This window comes from Cupressus sempervirens, chromosome 2, assembly GCF_028749045.1.
Source record: "Cupressus sempervirens isolate cs-2001-9-10 chromosome 2, ASM2874904v1, whole genome shotgun sequence".
NCBI classification, from domain to species: domain Eukaryota; kingdom Viridiplantae; phylum Streptophyta; class Pinopsida; order Cupressales; family Cupressaceae; genus Cupressus; species Cupressus sempervirens.
Genome location: NC_143119.1, coordinates 423,020,958 through 423,041,420, shown reverse-complemented (window position 1 = coordinate 423,041,420; position 20,463 = coordinate 423,020,958). Strand labels below are relative to the sequence as shown.

The 20,463-nt window shown below is 34.3% G+C and overlaps 1 protein-coding gene across 1 annotated transcript in view; it reads left to right on the top strand.

The window, feature by feature from the left end:
- PDS3 (phytoene desaturase 3) overlaps window positions 1–20,463 on the top strand; it is a 206,270-nt gene that overhangs the window by 29,000 nt on the left and 156,807 nt on the right. The window lies entirely within an intron of this gene.

Below are 20,463 nucleotides of genomic sequence, written 5' to 3'. Positions count from 1 at the left end.
CTTGTTAAGTTTTAGAGTACATGGAGGTAAGCAGATGAAGTTTGAAAGAATGATGTTTGCAGAGAAAATTCATTCAGGGTATGTTAGTTTCTTCTTTGTCTAAGCCTTAATTTATTTCAGAATTATCGGGCAAGGCTTGGTCTCTGTTGATTTGATCATGCCATCTCTAACAAGTAGCAACTGTGGTATAACCTAAGGTCATCCTTACTTGGTTTGCTTTTTGAAGGCACTTGTGTTGAGAAATTTAGCCTCATAGTGAATTGAAGCCAATTCTATATAATATATGTTAATATATATGTGTGTTGATGAAAATCTAATATATGAAAGTCTGATCTAATATACATATGTCCATATACATACACATACACATACACATATATACATACATACATACATATATATATATATATTAGTCAAAAGTATATTACTAAAATCATGATAAGTATCGGCTTGATCGAAGACCAAATGTCAATTAAGTATCGACCATCATTGAAAATGATATTACATTGAAATGGCAAGTGATATGCAACTACAGTCACAAGTGTTATTGGATGTGACCCTACCACGTAGAGTCATGCCCCTGCGTGGCCTTGTTATTCAATGTATTAATATGCCTTGTTATTCAATGTATTAATATGCCTTCAAAGACTGCTGATAACCATCAATAACAAAGGCAATGTAAATCACAGTCTGCAATAAGGTCTGCAACATATATATCCATTATAGTCTGAAAGAGATCTGCTCCCATCAAAAGTCAGAGTTATTGTTCATCAGCATAATAGAACTGCAAAAGAAAGTCAATCAAATATATATCAGAATTCTCAAAAAGAAATTGAATAATACTCTAATCAGTACAATATTTCTGTCAATATCAGTTAGTTCAGTCTCCACCAAATCGATCTGTTTTCTTTAACATGGTATCAGAGCCTAATTGGTAGAGAGATTGCTAATTTTCGGAACACAAATTTTCAAATCACAATCACTAAATAAAAGTGACATCATGGAAAATAATGTTAGAGTGGAGGATAGGCTCGAAGGAGCAACAAATTTCTTCTCATGGAGAATTCAAATTACAACAATTCTCGAAGAATTGGAATTAGAATCATTTATTGAAGAAGACACTTCAATACCTGAAAACAAGGCAGAAAGATCTACTTGGAAAAAGTGAAATAATAAAGCCAGGAAAATCATTGTTGATTTGGTAAAAGGTCACATTCTCCCATTCATATCAAATCTAAAGAAAGCATTTGAAGTATTTAAAACAATTGAGGAGAGATTTGAGATTAATAACTCAAGTAGATTGCTCACATTAAAAAATCAACTTATGAATATAAAAATGAATAAAGGAAAGTCAATCTCATCCTACTTTAGAAGAATTTCCAAAATAAAGAATCAACTATCATCTATCGGAAATAAAGTTGAAGATCAAGAATTATCCATAATAGCACTTAGAGGGCTACCTATATCTTGGGAAGCATTTATCCAAGTCGCCAGTAGACCTTCAATACCAACCTTTGATCAACTTAAAAATGATTGCATCTTAGAAGAATCAAGACTAATTTCTAGAGGGATCATTTCAAACCAAGAGGGAGAAAATCAAGCTCTTTTCTCAATCTCTAGTAACAAAGAGAAGAAGAGAAAATTTAAACATAAAGGGAAGAAAAATGACCAAAGAAAAGGAAACAATAATCATAATAGGAAAGACTTCACCAAGGACATACTTACAATTCTGTCCAAAACGGGAAAAAATTCTAGCCACCATAGCCGAAACTAAAAAGGAAGAGAATCCACTATTCTACTTAGCTCTATCAAGTGAGATGAATTCCAACAAAAATGTGTGGATAATTGATAGTGGTGCATCTCGTTACATAATAGGATTCAGAGATAAGTTTGAAACTTTTGAAAATTATCTCACTAAAGGAGTCACCATTGGAGACAACTCCACCTATCCAATAAAAGGAATTGGGACTTGTTCTATACAACTAAGAACCATGATCACTCTAAAATTGAAAGATGTTCTCTTTATACCTGGCATAAAAAGGAACCTAGTATCCATCGTAGGACTTGTAGAGGAAGGGTATCCATGTTACCTTTAATGAAGACGAAGCGTTGTACTAGCCTAAAAATTCTAACATTAAGAATGCCATCACCATAGGGTTTAGAGATGGAACTCTATATAAACTATCTAACATTCAAAAGCAAGCCCTAAATCATGAAGTATCAAACCCTAATGAAATATGACATAGAAGGCTTGGACATCTTGGATTCAGTGCACTACCGAATATAGAAAAAATCACCACTGGAACACCTAACTTAAATTCAAACCATATAGGCATTTGTAAAGGATGCACTCTAGGGAAAAAATGTAAAAAGATCTTTTCTCACAAGTGAACACAAATCTAAATCAACACTGGAACTAGCTCACACTGATTTGTGTGGACCTATGCCAACACTCTCTCTAGGAGGATACTCATACTACATAATCTTTATTGATGACTTTTTTAGGAAAACTTGGATTTACTTCCTAAAAGTCATAGAATCAAATGAAGTTCTATTGAAATATAAAGAGTTCAAAGCACTTGTGGAAAATCAGACGTCAAAGAGAATAAAAACTCTAAGATCAGACAATGGGTGCAAATACACCTCTAAAAATTTCAAAGGTTTCTGCACCTGTGTTGGGATTAAGAGGGAGTATACTGTACCTTATAATCCTCAACAGAATGGAGTAGCAAAAACAAAAAACAAAACCATTGTTGAAGCAACAAAAGCCATCTTACATGATCAAAATTTACACTTCTCATTCTGGGTTGAGGTCACCAATATTGCTGTATATATTCAAAACATATGCCCACACTCAATCCTAGAAAACATAACCCCTGAAGAAGCCTTTACAGGAATTAAACTTGATCTAAGTCATCTCAGAATATTTGGTTGCCCTGTTTACATTCATATACCTAAAGGAAAAAGAACCAAGTTAGAACCATCCAAAAGGTATATTTGTTGGATACAGTGGAAACACTAAAGGGTATAGAGCTATGTTCCCCCGAGTTTTCGGGATGGGGACGACGGGGGACGGGTTTCCGAGATGACCATTTTTTTTGGCGATTTTGGGGACGGGGAACGGGGACAGCTAGATATATAGGGAAATTTTAAAATATACACTGAAAATTGCAAATATACATGTCATTCATATGAAACTAAGCACAAAGCATGTCATTTAAACATTATAGAACCTTAACATACAACACTTGAATGCCATCTAGGAAATAATAACCAATTACAGTACTTAATTGTCAATATGCATATCAATATATGAACAAAAAGATTTAAATATAAGTTTAGCAGTGAACAATATCATAAAAATGTGCAAATCTACATATGCCCAAAGGCTAGAGGGCTGTCATAAAATTTCATCATGTTCAAGTTCAACATAGAAAACAAAATATAGAAAAATGAAGTAGATTGTAATGTCCCCTTTTTAGCATTCATTGCATGATGTTGTCGTTAGCCTATTTCCCCATGGTCCCGTAGGCTAACCAGGACATTAAAGGGGCTTAGAGGCCATTTGGCCTAGATAGTTTCAGTTGCAGGTCTTTCTGAGGGGTTTTGAGGCAACTTTGGGCATACTTACTATTTATAGTAAGTCATCTTGGACATGGGCGGACATCCAGTGGCAACGGTATGTCAATGGTAATTGTTTAAAATCGACCAGAAGACTTGTTTATCATTGATAAGATTTGTTATGCATTGATAAAGCTATTTTATAAATTTAAATTTAAATATTTAACTTTATTAATGCATCGACTATAGTTTGTGGGAAATATTTAAATTAAAAGAGTTCCTTTTATTTTATAACACATTGGAGACATAAGTTACATAAAGGGAGTTATGTTTTATCCCACATTGAGAAAACAAAGGATGGAGCTCTTGTGAGAACACTATAAAAGAAATGGAAGAGCTTCTTTTAAGAATGCTTGGAAATATCAAAGAAATTGGGTAATATTCTGGAGATTATATCTCAATAGTTTGAAGGATGAAATCCCTTCAAGCTGGAAATCTTGACGCCATTGAAAGATATGGTCTTGAGATTCAACATGGTAACAACAAACTCCTGTTGCGCGGCACTGTAGCAGTCGGAATCATTGTAGTAGCGAGTTACTGTAGCAGTCGGAATCACTGTAGCAGCGAGTTACTGTAGCAGCCCGAATCATTGTAGTGCAGTACTGTAGCAGCAGGTTACTATAGTAGCCCGAATCACTGTAGCGCAGTATTGTAGCAGCGAGTTACTGTAGCAACAAGTTATTGTCGCAGTCCGGATCACTGTAGGTGCAAGTTACTGTAGCAATTTCAGAACTATTGACATTGCTGTAACCGCAATGGGTATGGACCATCATTGAACTTTATAGTTGATATAATGCCTTGAGTTTAATGAGAAGATATTATTGTTATGGTAGTTGTAATTTCCTGATAATCTGAAACAAGAAATAAATGAATGGTCATTGTTATTAGTTGCATATGGTTCTATGCTGCCTCCTATTTGCATCTCATATGAAACACAAACAATCTTGAGAAACCATTGATCAACATCAAGCTGAAAACTATAAGAAATTTGGTTGCAAGACAATTGTTTGACAAAATTACAGGAAGAAATAAACATTAAAAAAAATAACAAGACAAGGCAGGTTGTTACATAGATTGCTGCTCAAGCTCTTGGAAGCAAAAAAATTACCTCTTCTTGCAAAATGAAAACCCCAACCAGCTGCAACAGACTCCAACTTCATAGGCAAAACCAAACAAATGAGAAACCAAGCACAATGTGGTCTTTTTTAACCTTTTAGGGCATTTGGAGAGGCAGAGCCCACTGGACAACCAAGTAAGGACAAACAAAATAAAGCTTTTTTGTTTTAAATTTTTTTAAGCTTCTCAAAAAATGGAGACTGCTGGCCATCCTTGATACGGTTAGGGGACTTCTAGACATCCCCTTTCCGTACCGGGACAAGAAGCTGTCCCCCTTTTCTTTCCCAGAAGTCCCCAAGTTTTGGAGATGTCCCTTGGTGATTTGCAAATTTTGGGGACGGTTGGGGGACGTCCCCTACTTGTCCCCTCGTCCCTGGGACGTCCCCATCTCAGAAACATGGGTTTGTTGGCTAGGGACGCGTCCCTGGGGTACATAGGTATAGAGGCTATATACCTGGGCAAAGATCAGTCGAAACCAGTAGAGATGTCAAATTCGAAGAAGACATTGCCTTAAAACTCTATCCACAAGTACATAAGATGAGCCCATCACAGAATTGGATGAAACTCAACAAATTGAAAATTAGAGGGAGAACATATTAGAAAAAAATGAACTATAATCAAACACTAAAGATAGGGACATCTCTAATATCAAGAAAAGGCCACTATGGGCAAGGAAAATAATTGAAGAGAAATATGTTGAATTGGATGAAATCTCTAGAGAGAGTAAGAAAGCTAGAAATAAATCATGCTAGACTACACTAGTAACTAAGCTTACAAAATCTGAACCATCAATTATTGCAGAAGCTCTATCATGTCAAGCATGGAAAGATGCTATGGTCGAAGAATATCAATCCATATTACAAAATGATGTTTGGGATATCGTACCTAGGCCGAAAGACAAATTAGTTGTCTTATCAAAATGGTTATTCAAAAACAAGTATGCTTGAGATGGTACTATTGAAAAACATAAAGCAAGACTTGTTGCACGAGTTTTCTCTCAAAAGGCAGGTATTGATTATGAGGAAACATTTGCTCCACTTGCTTGATACACTTCAGTAAGGACAATTATTACAATCGCAGCATCCAAAGGATGGAAGATACATCAAATGGATGTCAAGACCTATAAAAGACAAGAACCTATATGTATGTAAACTAAAGAAAGTTCTTTATGGCCTTAAACAAGCACCACAAGCTTGGTATGAAAGGATAGATTGCTAACTCTCCAAACTAGGATACTCCAAAAATGAAGCTAATCCTAACATATATTTCAAAATATCTAATAGTGACATGTTAATTCTTATTGGTATGATTTCTAATCCAATTTTTTTTACCATCAACGTTTCGAATCCACTACATGATTCATCATTAGGATGAGAGAGAAACAACTGCAAAACCAAGTGAATTGCAAATGGGGACTAACTCAAAAGGTAAAGGACTAAGGAAAGAGGGAGTACATGCAAACCAAGGGTTGAAAGAAACTAGAAATTGAAAATAAAATATAAATAAAAGTAAAAATAAGTGGGGTAAATGATTGGGCAAGAAATCAAAAGACCTCTCATAAACTCACAAAAAACAAGCATATAAAATAAATACACTGGGAAAGAGGTAAAGAGAAGAAAAGAAAATGGAAATAACCAAACACAACGAAAGAAAGAGGAAATACACTAAGAGATACCCACGAAATGAAAAAATACAATAAGAGAAAAATAAAAATAAAAAATAAATATATATATATATATGTGCGCATATAAACATATATTTGTATGTAACCATAAATTATTACATATATGAATATATGCATGTATATATGTCTATGTATGTCTATTTATACAAATAAACATATATATATACACACACACACACACACATACAAATATAAACATATATACATATATTTATACACACACATATATAAATATAAGTATATCAATATATATACACATACATACAAATATATGCATATACGTGTGAGTCTAAAGATATATATGCATATCTAACTAGGACAAATGCACATGCCTATATATTTGTCCTAGTTAGACATGCATATATATTGTTAGACTAACAAATGTATGCATATATTTGTATCTATGTGTATATATATTGATATACTTATATTTATATATGTGTGTGTGTATAAATATATGTATATGTTTATATATATATATATATATATATGTGTGATTATATTTGTATATGTATATATATATATGTTTATTTACATGTATATATATCTTTAGACTCACAAATATATGCATATATATATATTGATATATTTATATATATGTGTGTGTATAAATATATGTATATATATATGTTTATTATTATATATAGACATACATAGACATATACACATGCATATATTCATATATGTTTGTATGCGTGCTTCTCTTATTGTATTTTTCATTTCGTGGGTGTCTCTTACTGTATTTCCTCTTTCTTTCATTGTGTTTGGTCATTTCCGATTTCTTTTCTTCTCTTTGCCTCTTTCCGGTGTATTTATTTTATATGCTTGTTTTTTGTGAGTTTATGGGAGGTCTTTTGATTTCTTGCTCAATCATTTACCCCACTTATTTTACTTTTATTTATATTTTATTTTCAATTTCTAGTTTCTTTCAACCCTTGGTTTGTGTATACTCTTTGTTTCCTTAGTCCTTTATCTTGTACGCTAGTTCCCTTCTGCAGCTCACTTGGTTTTGCAGCTCTTGCTCTCTCATCTTGATGATGAATCATGTAGTGTGATTTGAAACATTGATGGTAAAAAAAATTGAACACAATCTAATCCCGAAATCATACCAATAATTTCAATGGATTGTGGAAATTTGATCTCTCTAAATGTTAGTTCTTGTTCTCTATGTTGATGACTTATTAATAACATGTGAAGATCATCTAATTGAAAAATGTAAACAAGATCTTGTGGCCGAATTTGAAATGAAGGATCTAGGCCTACTACACTATTTTTTGGGTCTAGAAGTATCTCAAAAGAAAGATCATATTTTTCTAAATCAAGGGAAGTACACCCACGACATCTTGACTAGATTTGGTACGATGGACTACAAGCTCCTAGCGGCTCCTATGGAAACAAATCTACAAAAGTTAAAAGAAGAAGCAGTGAATTCAGAATCTGTTGATCGCACTCTCTATAGACAAATCATCGGATCACTTATGTATATGGTAAACACTAGGCTTGATAATTGCTATTCCACCGATGTATTAAGCCACTTCATGTGTGACCCAAAGAAGATTCATTTGATGGCTGCTAAACATATCTTAAGATATCTACGTGGTACTATTGGTCTTAGTTTGAAGTACAAAAATGTTGAGATAAAACTTGAAGGATATACTGATTCTATTTGGGCTAGTTGTTCCATAAACCACAAGAGTAGTACAGGGTGTTGCTTTAGTCTTGGATCAACAATAATATCCTGGTTCAATAGAAAACAACCAAAAGTTGCCTTGAGTTCCACCGAAGTTGAATATATGGCAACCTCCATGGGAGCTCGCGAAGCAGTATGGTTGAGAAAGCTACTATTTGGACTATTCAAAAAGCAACTAAGCTCCATAGTGATTCATTGTGATAACCAAAGCTGCATCAAACTTCTGCCAATCCTGTCTTTCACAATCGATCAAACCATAGTGAGACTCCATATCATTACATAAGAGATATGGTTGATAGAAATGTTATTAAACCGATTTACATCAGCACTGATGAGCAAATTCTTGACATTTCACCAAGCCCCTTGCAAGGTTGAAAATAGAGTACTTCAGAGGTAAACTTGGCATGACAAGTTTGTAAATACATTTGTAATTTAATATATTCATGAATAATTGAAAATTAAATATTTTTGTTTGTTATGAAAGGTGACGATCTTTTAAATGATGTGTGTGAGGTCACTATTGTAAGGTTGCAACCTTATCAATAGTTTGACCTATCTCCTAGATATACTACATTAACTTGGAACACCTAAATGTGTTGGATATCTAGGAGCATGTGTTATCATGGTTCTTTGGGTCGAATTATGCCGGACACCATAATAACCAACTTATCATGGTTCTTTGGGTCGAATTTCGCCGGTCACCATGATAACCAACTTATCATGGTTCTTTGGGCCGGATTTTGCCGACACCATGATGACCAACTTGTTATGGTTCTTTGGGCTGGATCTTGCCGGACATGATGACATAGTTACTCCTATAGACCACACTTAAGGTGGTGTTTAAACTTATATTAAAAGTTATATAAATTGTTTCAATTCCCTCTTTGCTAAAGAGGGAGTGTTGAGAAATTTAGCCTCATAGTGAATTGAAGCCAATTCTATATAATATATGTTAATATATGTGTTGATGAAAATCTAATATATGAAAGTCTGATCTAATACGTACATATATATACACACACACACATATACATATACATATACATATACATATACATATACATATACATATATCATCAACATATACATACATACATACATACATACATACATACATACATACATATATATATATATATATATATATACCATTATATTAGTCAAAAGTATATTACTAAAATCATGATAATTATCGGCTTGATCAAAGACCAAATGCTGATTAAGTATCGACCATCATTGAGAATGATATTACATTGAAATGGCAAGTGATACGCGACTACAATCACAAGTGTTATCGAATGTGACCACATAGGGTCATGGCCCTACGTGGCATGTACCATGTAGAGTCATGCCCCTACGTGGGCTTGTTATTCAATGTATTAAATTATTAATATGCCTTTGAAGATTGCAGATAACCATCAATAACAAAGGCAATGTAAATCAGACTCTGCAATAAGGTCTGCAACATATATATTCATTACAGTCTGAAAGAGATTTGCTCCCATCGAATGTCAAAGTTATTGTTCGTCAGCACAATTGAACTGCAAAAGAAAGTCAATCAAATATATATCAGAATTCTCAAAAAGAAATTGAATAATACTCTAATCGGTACAATACTTCTGTCAATAACAGTTAGTTCAGTCTCCACCAAATTGATTTGTTTTCTTTAATTGGTAAAGTCTTACCCTATTCATCACATCACTTCTAAAGCTTTGTGGGATGCAAGAACATGAAATCTCACTGCAAGAATTTCCATGCTTGGTGCTGATTTTTATAGGTTCTTCACCTAGTCCTTTATGTGCAAGAAAATTGTTGGCCACAACATCTTCCTAGCACAACCATCTGTATGATCCAATAATATTTGACAACATCTTTATGTGCTTCCTGAAGAGACCTTCTACTAGTCTTACAGAAAACACCTTATGAGGATTTGGTTGAGATTAATGTTGTACAACTTTCCTACTTTCTCACAGAGAATCTTTTGTGGGATACCTTCCATCTAAAGGTAATCATCAATTTTCCTCATGCATTTTTGTAGGATTACAACCTTGAAAAGATAGGCAGATGGAAATTTATCATTCATGTGCCTAGGTTCTTTATCAATTTATGGAAAAGGATTGATCCAAGGGCTACATGAGTTGGTGAAGGATGCTACACTGTGCTCTATGACATGTAAATAGGTTGTTGTGGGCTAAGTCACAAGGTTTGCCGAATTTTCGGCTTGAAATTCAAAATTCAGAGAACCCCCCCAAAAATAAAAAACCATAAAATTCGACCTAAATTCATACGACATAGAAAAGGTTGTCGTTTTTCAAAAACACTTTTTTATCGCCGGTTTTTTTAGGGTTTTCGACGAAACAAATGTTATAAATAAAGGATTTTTGTCATTGCAAATGCACCACGAGTTTCAGAATGTCGAAGCTGGCCGAAGCAATTGTTTTGAGCGTTCGTGTTGGCTTTGAACTGGAACCGTCATGTTGTTTGGAGGCTGGACGATGCCCTTTTATTTTGGCCGCCGCCCAGTTGTGGAGGATGACGCCCAGTTTTGGAGGACAACGCCTAGTGTGTTGACTGTTGAGTGTTGAGGACGAGAATGATGGTTTCCTAAGGCCGCTGTAGCCCACAACTCCTGCTTAGACTTTGGCTTGAACTTACCTTCAGACTCTTGCGACGGATATTAGGTAGGCATTACATAATTTTTGGTCATAATTTTTAGGATACGTTTTTTAATAATATAATATATGTTTAATTTGTTAAATGTTTGTAACTTTGTCATATAAAATTAATAAATATTAAGTCTATTATATTATAAATAAATAGAAGTTTGAACTCTTTTGTTTTTATATGGAATATTTTATCATTTTGTAAATTAAAAGTTAAATTTAAAACATTGCAAATTTTTATATAGAATAATAAGATATTATATAGTAAACTAACAATAAAAAATAAATATTTATAATAAAACAACAATAAATATTAACAAGTATGATTTTATTTTATGTTGAATTATTACATAAAAATATTTATATTAAAATATTATATTTATTTTTGTGAGCATTTAATATGTCATTTTTGTAATTATTTAGATTTGTATGTATTATTTATTTTTTAAGTAAACTTCAAAATAGTTAGACTTAATATCTTCATTTATTATTAATATTATCATTTTATATATTATAATTAATATATTTAATTTGTATATAAAATAAGAACTAATGTATATAGAAAAGATAGAAAATTTATTGTGTTTTTCTTTTATGCTTTAAAATATTAATTTTCTTTTGCATCATGCAGGCTGTAATTGAATGGCTCCCAAAAAATCAAAGTTTGAAGCATGGAAATATGTGACAAAAGATGGTGCTAAACTCTATTATACTAATCGTACGAAAGATCTTACAGGAAGTCTAACAAGGGCAAGAGACCACTTACTTGGTATTAGTGGGAGTATAGGAGGAGGTGTTAGAGCATGTCCAAAAGTGACTGATGCAATGGTAGCTGATATAGAGAGAGAACTAACTCTTTTCAGTGAAGTTGACCACAAAAAGATACCAAAAAAACAAAGAATTCAAGAGGATGTGTCTAGGTTCACATCTATTTCATCCTCTAGTTTGCTCGAGTTTACAGGCATAGGTGCAATAAAACAAAGTGAAACATTAAACAACTTTTGGAAACCAATAGAGAGACAAGAGGTGGATGATGCACGGGCTGATTATTTTTATACAAGTGCTGTTCCATTCAATTCGGCAAGCAATCCCCATATCCATAATGTAGTCGTGAAAACAATAGAGTTTGTTAAAGGCTACACACCTCCATCTTCATAAGCTTTCAGAACAACTCTTTTAGAGAGGTCCAAAGTAAGATTGATAGGAAAGTTAGATGTGATCAAAGCCTCTTGGAAGGCAACAGGTTCCACTATATTAAGTGATGGGTGATCAGATATATGTCAGAGGCCTTTGATTAATGTTTTAGTGGCTTCCTCTGAAGGAGTTGTGTTCTTGAAAGTGATTGACATGATCAATCAAAAGAAAACTTTAGCGCATATTTTCCAGATATTAGAAGAAGCTATTATTGAAGTGGGGGTAGAAAATGTGGTTTAGGTGGTTATTGATAGTATTGGTGTTTTTTTTTTTAACTACCAAGTGATAAGATACCTAAAATTAAGATGGTGAAGATCAAAATAACCTAAGGATTAACTACTTCCCATAATTAGCTAGATGGTCTTCAGATTTGGACCCAACTTCAACAAAATCATAAAGATTTTCTACTCTTTTGGCTCTGCTAAACCAAAGCGGGTGCACTTGAGGGATAGAAGATTCAAAACTTGATATTATCTTCACACTTTACTCATTCAATGACATTTTATTACAATACTCATCCCTTATAGCAGATTGGTCATGATTCTTCTATGATTTACAAGTAACTTTGGGTAACAACAGCTAACTAAAACACATAAATTACATGCAAACAAGTATGGACCAGCTATGATACTCTTCATACATTTAAAGTAAAATTAATTTTGATTTTAAGATTTTGCTTGATGCTTATCCATGATTTCTTCATATGCAAACTTAACTAATTGATCGGTGCCTCATCCATTGGGATTCAGAGTCCATCCAACTATTTTGATCTAATTGATTGCATTACAATCAATATTATCAATAATTCTCCTTAAAAGTTATTCTTATGCATATCCTTATTACTGCTTGGAAATCCTATCATATCACTGAAGCATTTACTCAATTCATTGAATCAAAAGCAATAGTGAATTGACATACAACCTATCCTAGTTGCATTAAATTGAACAAGCTTTGCCCATACAATCTCAAAACAACCAGTCAATAACAATGGAGACAAGATTCAGAGGAAAAAGATGTGGTGACAGTTCATCTTTGTATTAATTCTCTTTGAAAATTATGTAACATTGGAATAGAACTCAAAACAACTCAAGACTGGACAATCTAATCCTTCAAAGCTAATGTATCTTTAAATTTGCAGAGAAAATACATCATACAATTTTGACATCAAGAAAAAACTGAATCGAATAAAACTAGCAAAACTAAAAGTTATACAAATGTTTGGCCCTTTCTCTAGCCTTGGGATCTCACTTATATAGTGTGAGCTGCAACAAGCTTCAGGCTTAGGGAGTATTGACAGCTGTCCTTAAGACAAAAAGATATTTACAAGTTTATTGTCATAAAAGACAAAAATTGGTGCAACCTAATGATTTTCATCATGAATATTCTTTTGTGGGACCACTTCTGCTGTACTTCTCTGTTGTTGAGGAATTCATGACTGACTTTGATATTGTCGTCATTCCTCGGAAGGTGTAACCAATAGACTTTCTTGTGATGGACCTGGTTTTGATGTTTGTAGACTTAATTCAACTCGATGTTCTCCATCCTCATCATCATGCATTGACAAAATAATAGTTACATCTGATTCTCCTACTGACAAGTCATCAATTTGGACCTCTGTGCTTGTTACTGCAGTTGATTGTTGATCTTCGTCTTCTTTTGCTTTAACTGATGTATCAATTGTTTGCAACTCACCTTGGTCCACCTTATCTTCTTCATTTTCACCAATCACTAATTGTTTTGAATGTACAAAATCTTCCATCCACTTGTTAAAAATTGTGTCATCTGGCCAATCAAAACTCAAAACCTCTCATTGCTTATTCAAAACAAAGTCTCCTAACTTATTTATTTCAACAAAGTCTTCTCTGAATTATAGAACATGTGAACTTTAATGATTTCTTCAGTTGTCATTGCCCACAATATATGCCCCTTTTCACTTATAACCCCATTAATTCTAAGGCATAATAAATCATCTAGTTCTTTGTCCCATTCCTCCTTTTCTTTTAATTTATCTATTTTCTTAAGTGCATGGGGAAAATGTTCAAATTTCTCAGCAAGATACTTTGAGAAACAAATTATTATTCTTTTTTGTACTGCAATCCTCTTATCATCAAAATCAGATAGATCATTAGTCATGTCAAAGGTTTTTTCTATTTGTTCATAAGATAGACTAATGACTAAAACACACAAAAGGGTGACATCCTTATCCCTACTATCCATTTACTCATAATGGGCTTCAAAGCATCTTCACCACCTTTTATTTCATTCCGCATTTCCATTAGTTTTACCAATTGTTCATAAAATGTTGGCCAATCAATCCTATCGACTAGATACAAGATTATTTTTCTAATCTTGTCTTCATATAGGTCATTCAATTCCACATGTAATGCCTAGAGTTTATTTTTCTCCTCTTCAAATTCGTTAGCTGTGTAAAATTCTGGTCTCTGCGGGGTATCCGGTAGCTCTATAACGGGAGTTGTTTTAAAGGGCTTAATTGGAGGACGAGGATAAGCAATCCTAGGCTGGCTGGATTCTCCTACTTTTCTCTTTTTAAGTTGCTTATCCATTTGGGCCACCTGAGCTTCTAACTGGTGTATCCTATTCCCCTTTCCTCATATGCTTTGAGCATCTCTTCAAATTTAGCATTGAGCTCAAGGAATTTGTTTTTGTCCTTTGCTGCAATAGCAACACCAAAATCCACCATTTCTTTGGTCATACTAGAAACTTTCTCGCTATCCACCTCCTTTTCTCTATAGACCATGACGTTGCCTGTATGCTCAACATCTGAAACTTCCTGTATTCTAGTCTTGTACCTTTTCTCAATGGACCATATCACCAATGCTTGATGATCATTACTCAATTTCAATTCCTCGTGTGCTTGCAAGACCTCCTCCTCAGTTTTAAATTGAGTATCCTTTGCCTTCCTCACAGCATAAAAAATCATAGCATTGACTATGTCCCATTCAAGTAAAATCAAATTTCCTGAATCTTTCAGCAATTGTCTTCCCCCTTTAGGGGTTATTTGTGCAAACTCTTCCATAAAAGTAGAATTGACTTCCTCTTCAATTTTAGAGTCCTTTTTATTAGGTAGCTCTGCTTTGATTTGTTTGCACATGGCCTCAAAATTATCAATGTTTATCCTCCATAAGAATTGAGCAAAAGCTCTAGATTTTACACAACTTTCATCATCAATAAATTTTTTAGCAGCCTGTGCTATCATAGGATCTATTTCTTTACCTCTATAATCTCCCACAGTGAGATCCAGTGTTGGCACAGGAGGTTCTTCAGGTACTCCTTCAATATTTGCAGTTGTGACCACAATATCCCTCTCCCCTCCAATTTGTTTTAGCTGTTCTCTCAAGGATACTTCATTATCTATTATGAGTGGGGTCTAGGTAGGTGAGTACTCTTCAATATTGGAAGATGATCTCTGCTCCAATTTTTGTTTCTTAGGAGCATGTGGGCTCTCAAACCTTGGTCTTTTGTATGGAGGAACATACTGTACACTCCTAGCCACTATATACCGTCCTCTTTTTTGCAATGTATACTGCCCTGGGTTCAAAATCGTTTTTCCTGCCAGCCTCCTTTCCACCTCAAGGGCCTTGTCTGGGTATGATTGTGTCAGAATTTCTTTCTTTTCATTCAATGTTTGCATAATCCCAGTTACACTTCTCCTTCCTAAGCTCTTGTTCCTATAATGAGAACTTATTTCTAACTATGTCCTCAAGAAAGTATACCATTTTCTTATGAGCTTTGGCCTTTGATCTTTCTCTGAAGAGGTCATAAAATCCTTCCGAATCTATGAAACGGACATGGGATTGGGTTTGTTAGGTGGATATTTTGCAACCGACAGTTTTGGGTAAAAATTCAGTCGCAAAATAGGATGACCAGCCATAGCGTGTGAGACAGAGTCTCTCCTACCTTAAAGGGAAGGCTCCCCCTTCTCACTGTTCCTTGGATCAACTCAAGGTAAGCAAGAAATTGAGAGATTTATAAATAGGGTGTTACTATTATCCTTTCTTCTTAACTTTCAAGAAAGGATCCACTTATTCATAAAGTGAATAATGGGCAAGGTGAATCTCTAATTACACTTCAATCGAGAGCTGGAAACAATGATACTAATAAACTTTAACTAACTCAAAGGCTAGCCAAAACATACCAATTTGTCTCTAAGTTCAGTTGTACTTCTCTATGATAAAGCTTTATAATTAGGGCACAAAGACTCCTAAAAGTAAGAACAATCTAACTATTTTGCGAATTAAGACGAACATATAAGCTATAGACAAAGCTTCTAGCTATGGATTTTCACAATTGTTCCTAGTCAAAGCTCGGGCTTCAATTGTTTCTTAACTCTTTTCTAACAATTCACAAGATACAATATCAATAACAAAAGATAGTACAAATCAAAGATAACTTGAATGAATTATAGACAAAGCTTACAATTCATACAAGTGACAATTTCACTTAATCAAAGTTAAGTCTCAAATGCTCTTTTGTATTCACTTTCTCTCAAAATAATGCTCACACAAACAAAGTTCTGCTGGCACAATTTCTCCAGAGCTCTCTTGCATAAAAATAATGATGATTTTACAATGAGGGGGCACTTCTTTATATAGGCAAATAAGTTGAGAAAAAAAGGGAGGAAAAAGTGGGAGCAACTCAACCAACTTTGACCAAGTCTAACTACAGAAACTAAAGGGTTACATGCAATTGCACATGTAACACGCATTACATCTTTTGCATACATGCAATTCGCATTACATGCAATTACACATTTTCATGTAATGCATTCTTAACAACTATGAAATAGAAACTATACAACAATCTTAGAGATTGCTTCTTAGTGCCTTGAATTTCACAATGACGTCACACACTGTGGGAAGATCAGCAATCTTTATAGTCTTTGATATGGCTTCAATTCTCACTGCATTTTCATATGCTGATTGCACAACTTTGGAATTTGTTGTTGTATTATCTATCAAGTGTTTTGTCAAAGATTTGTACAAAACAAACTTGTTCATTGTATGCGAACCAAAATCTTCGGAATCTACACCAGCATTGATCTTGATTGTATATTCTAAATTCACTCTCTCTGCTACCAAAAGATTACCAAGATTATCAGTAACATGGCATCCCAATTGCTCCAAATCACAAGTAAGGCTTGTTTCAACTGCTTGACAATTTTCAAGAGCCACTTGCAATTTTGTGATCAACTTTCTTAAGGTCTCTTCCTTGTAACCAATGAGTCTTTGAAATCTGAAGAACATTTCACATGACGGAAGAACGTCACATGAGACCATAGCATTTAGATCAAATTTTATCATTTCATCCCAATCCTCAAGGATTTCCTTTAGGTTATCTGCTTCTCGAGTCAAAGAAGAAATTAAGCTTAGTTCCATTTTGTTCATCTCTTTGACATGCCTTAGAACTGAAAGTGTTTTTTAGTGATAGCTCGAACTCCTTCAACAATGATTTCCTATATCCAAGACTTAGTAGCTTCAATCAACCTTCTCTCTTTAGATGTTTGTGATATAACAACATTTTGAGAAGATTGCTTTTGGATGACCTCAATCAAACGAGCTATTTCCTTTTTCAACTTATTCTTCTTTTCCCAAAGCTCATGACTGCTTTTTGATACATTTGTCAATGCATCTTGAGCATCTTGTAAACAACTCAAACGAGATTGCTTTCCAACTTTAACCTTAGTAAACTTATAATCAGAACTGGTAAGTTCTTCAGCAGATTTATCTACTAAGGGCTTAGCAACCTCAACATATTTGGTTTTGTTAGAATCAACCAAAATTCTGGAAACAATTTTGTCTTTCAGAGATTTAGATTTAGTCTTCTTCACAGGGAGATCATCAGGAGAAATAATTACTTTCCTTCTCTTTGTAGTTATTCTACTCAACCATGCAGGTAGGTTGAAACTTTCATCCGTAGAAGCAGGCACAGTGGAGACCATTGGCATTGATCCAGACTGTATATCTGTAGTGACTAAACAGGATTCAGTTTGTATTACTGTAGGCATAGGAATATGTTGTGAAGATTTTGTCATGAAAAGTTCAAACCCTGTCAAAGATGTATCAAGTTGGGAAACTTGACCACTAGTAAGAGTCGAAAAATCTTCAAACACGAGGAGCAGTAGATGAAATCGGAAGAGCCATGGTGTTAACTTCCGAGATTGGAATGGAGTGAGTGAAAACAGTAGAAAATGAATCTACATCATCATCAACCTCATGCAAAAAGGGCTCTTCATGTGGAGAAGACGTGCAGGCTCGTGCAAGATTCTTCTAATTCTGTCACTGATTCTTGAATTGGTTCAGAAACTTGAGATGATTTAGTTCCTTTTCCGCCCTTTAATTTGAATTTGAGAGTACTCTTGGCATTTGAAGATGAAGCACCATCTTTCCTTGTAATTTTCAGTTGTGACTTCCTGCCAGGAGGACCAAAACTTTCACAATCCAAACCCATCTTAGGATTTACTCTTTTAAGTCCTTTACTTTTCAACCACTTGTTAGTGTTTACTAAGATGGATTGAAACCTGTCTATAATAGATGTACCTTCCCTTTGTTGCCATTGAATAGGGAAATGACACATTTTATCAAAATCAGCTTGATGAAATTTCGGATCAAGGATGTTGCCATCATCTTCAACTTGGAAATCTGGAGGGATTTCCAACATATTAAGATTGATTATTTGTTGCAAGGTTAACTTGCAATAATCCATCTTCATAATGCCAAGTTCTGTTCTCATGTCAATCCAAATATCTTTAATGCTATGAACATGAGTGTAGGCCCTCTTTGTCAGAGAGTTCATCTCTCGATAATCAAAATCAAAGCTAGTCTTGAATCTCTTCAATGTAATCAATTGCAACTCTGCTTCTATATTTTTCGCTTTAGGCATAGAAACAATTGAATAGTTGCCAATAGATAAAGGCCTAGTTGAGGTGATGCCAAATCTGGGCCTATGTGCAGCATGCTGATCACTCTGCATGTCCATGAGTTGTTTGGCTAACTCCATTTGAATGATTTGATCTGTAGCATACCTAGGTAAGATATACGGCTCTCCTTTGAAATATCCAACTCTCAAATATGTGAAAGTGGGAAATTGAAGAAAAATGCAGCCGTATTGGTTTACCTTTTCTGATACACAACCGTTTATCGAATTGACACCTGTAATGCCCAAAAAAGGCATCTTGGACTCTTTTGTAATAAAATTTACTATTAGCCAAAGTGATTTGGTCATAGTATTCCCAAACAGGTACTTGAAGACGATCTCCTTTGGTAGAAAGACCCGAAAAAGATCCCATGGCAGCAGCAATGTAAACTAGATAAGAATTCATGTAAAAAGGTACTGATGTTCCCACATTGCATATCTGCTGATAGAGCGTAGTACTAATAAGCTCTCCCCAAAATATGTGTTCTTTGTTCTCTATAATTTGAAACATAAATTTGTACATCCATGGTTCAAAATCGGAAGAATCCTTAAGACCATAGATCTTGCTGAGAAGGATGATGAGATCCTTGTATTCTTGTTTAAAATTTGACCGATGAAGAGTCTTTGGCAATTTGGAAAAATTGTTTCTCTTCTTGTCTAGCCAGTAAAGGTTGACATACTTTTGATAACTGTCCTTTTGCTCATTCCAACAGGCCAATGATGATCTTTTAGTGAAATTAACACATTCTAATTTACGAGGAACTTTGAAGATTTGTTCAATAACTTTAAGATCAAAGCTAATGATAACCTTTCCATCAACGTCTTTGATATTCTTTGTCTTAGGAGTGAACCGCCGAGTGCATCCATAAACAAAATTAGGTTTTATGGCCGCCATGGGAAATGTAGAAACTAAATGGATGTTGCTTCTTTTAATATGTTCCATCAAATGTGTAGTTGGAGCTTCAATCCTTTGTAGAAAATCAGCCACGTCTATATGACCAATCTTTGTGTCCAACACGTTGTCTAAGACAGATGTTAATTGAAGAACGAACTGCATGAGCCAATTATTTGTCATATTGATATTTCATCTTGCCTTTGGATTTGGATGGCGAGGACATTTCTTGTGCTTGTACTGCAACACAAAAATCCTAAAACACAAATACATCATCAGTAGGAATCTCCATGTAAGTAAATTCCGGAGCAGCAGTGAAGATTCAAAAAGGAGTGACTTTCGAAGAGAAAGCACATGCATATGCAATGGAATGAAAAGTGAAATGGAATAAAAATGTGAAATGAGATGATATGAAAATATGAATATGGAAAATGGAATGAAATGAAAAAAAAGAAAATGTGCGAAGGTGAAACGCATGGGAATGCGTGCAAAGTGAAAGTTGCTGATTTCAAAGTGACTTAAAGTTTTTAAGGCATTATTGAATGGAACATGCATATATGTAAATGCAATATGTAATGGAAAGTGGAAAGTGAAATGAGATGTAAGTGCGAATAAAAGGTACACTTTATGTGTATATGCGGGTGGAGGGTAACATGTAAAATATGTTATG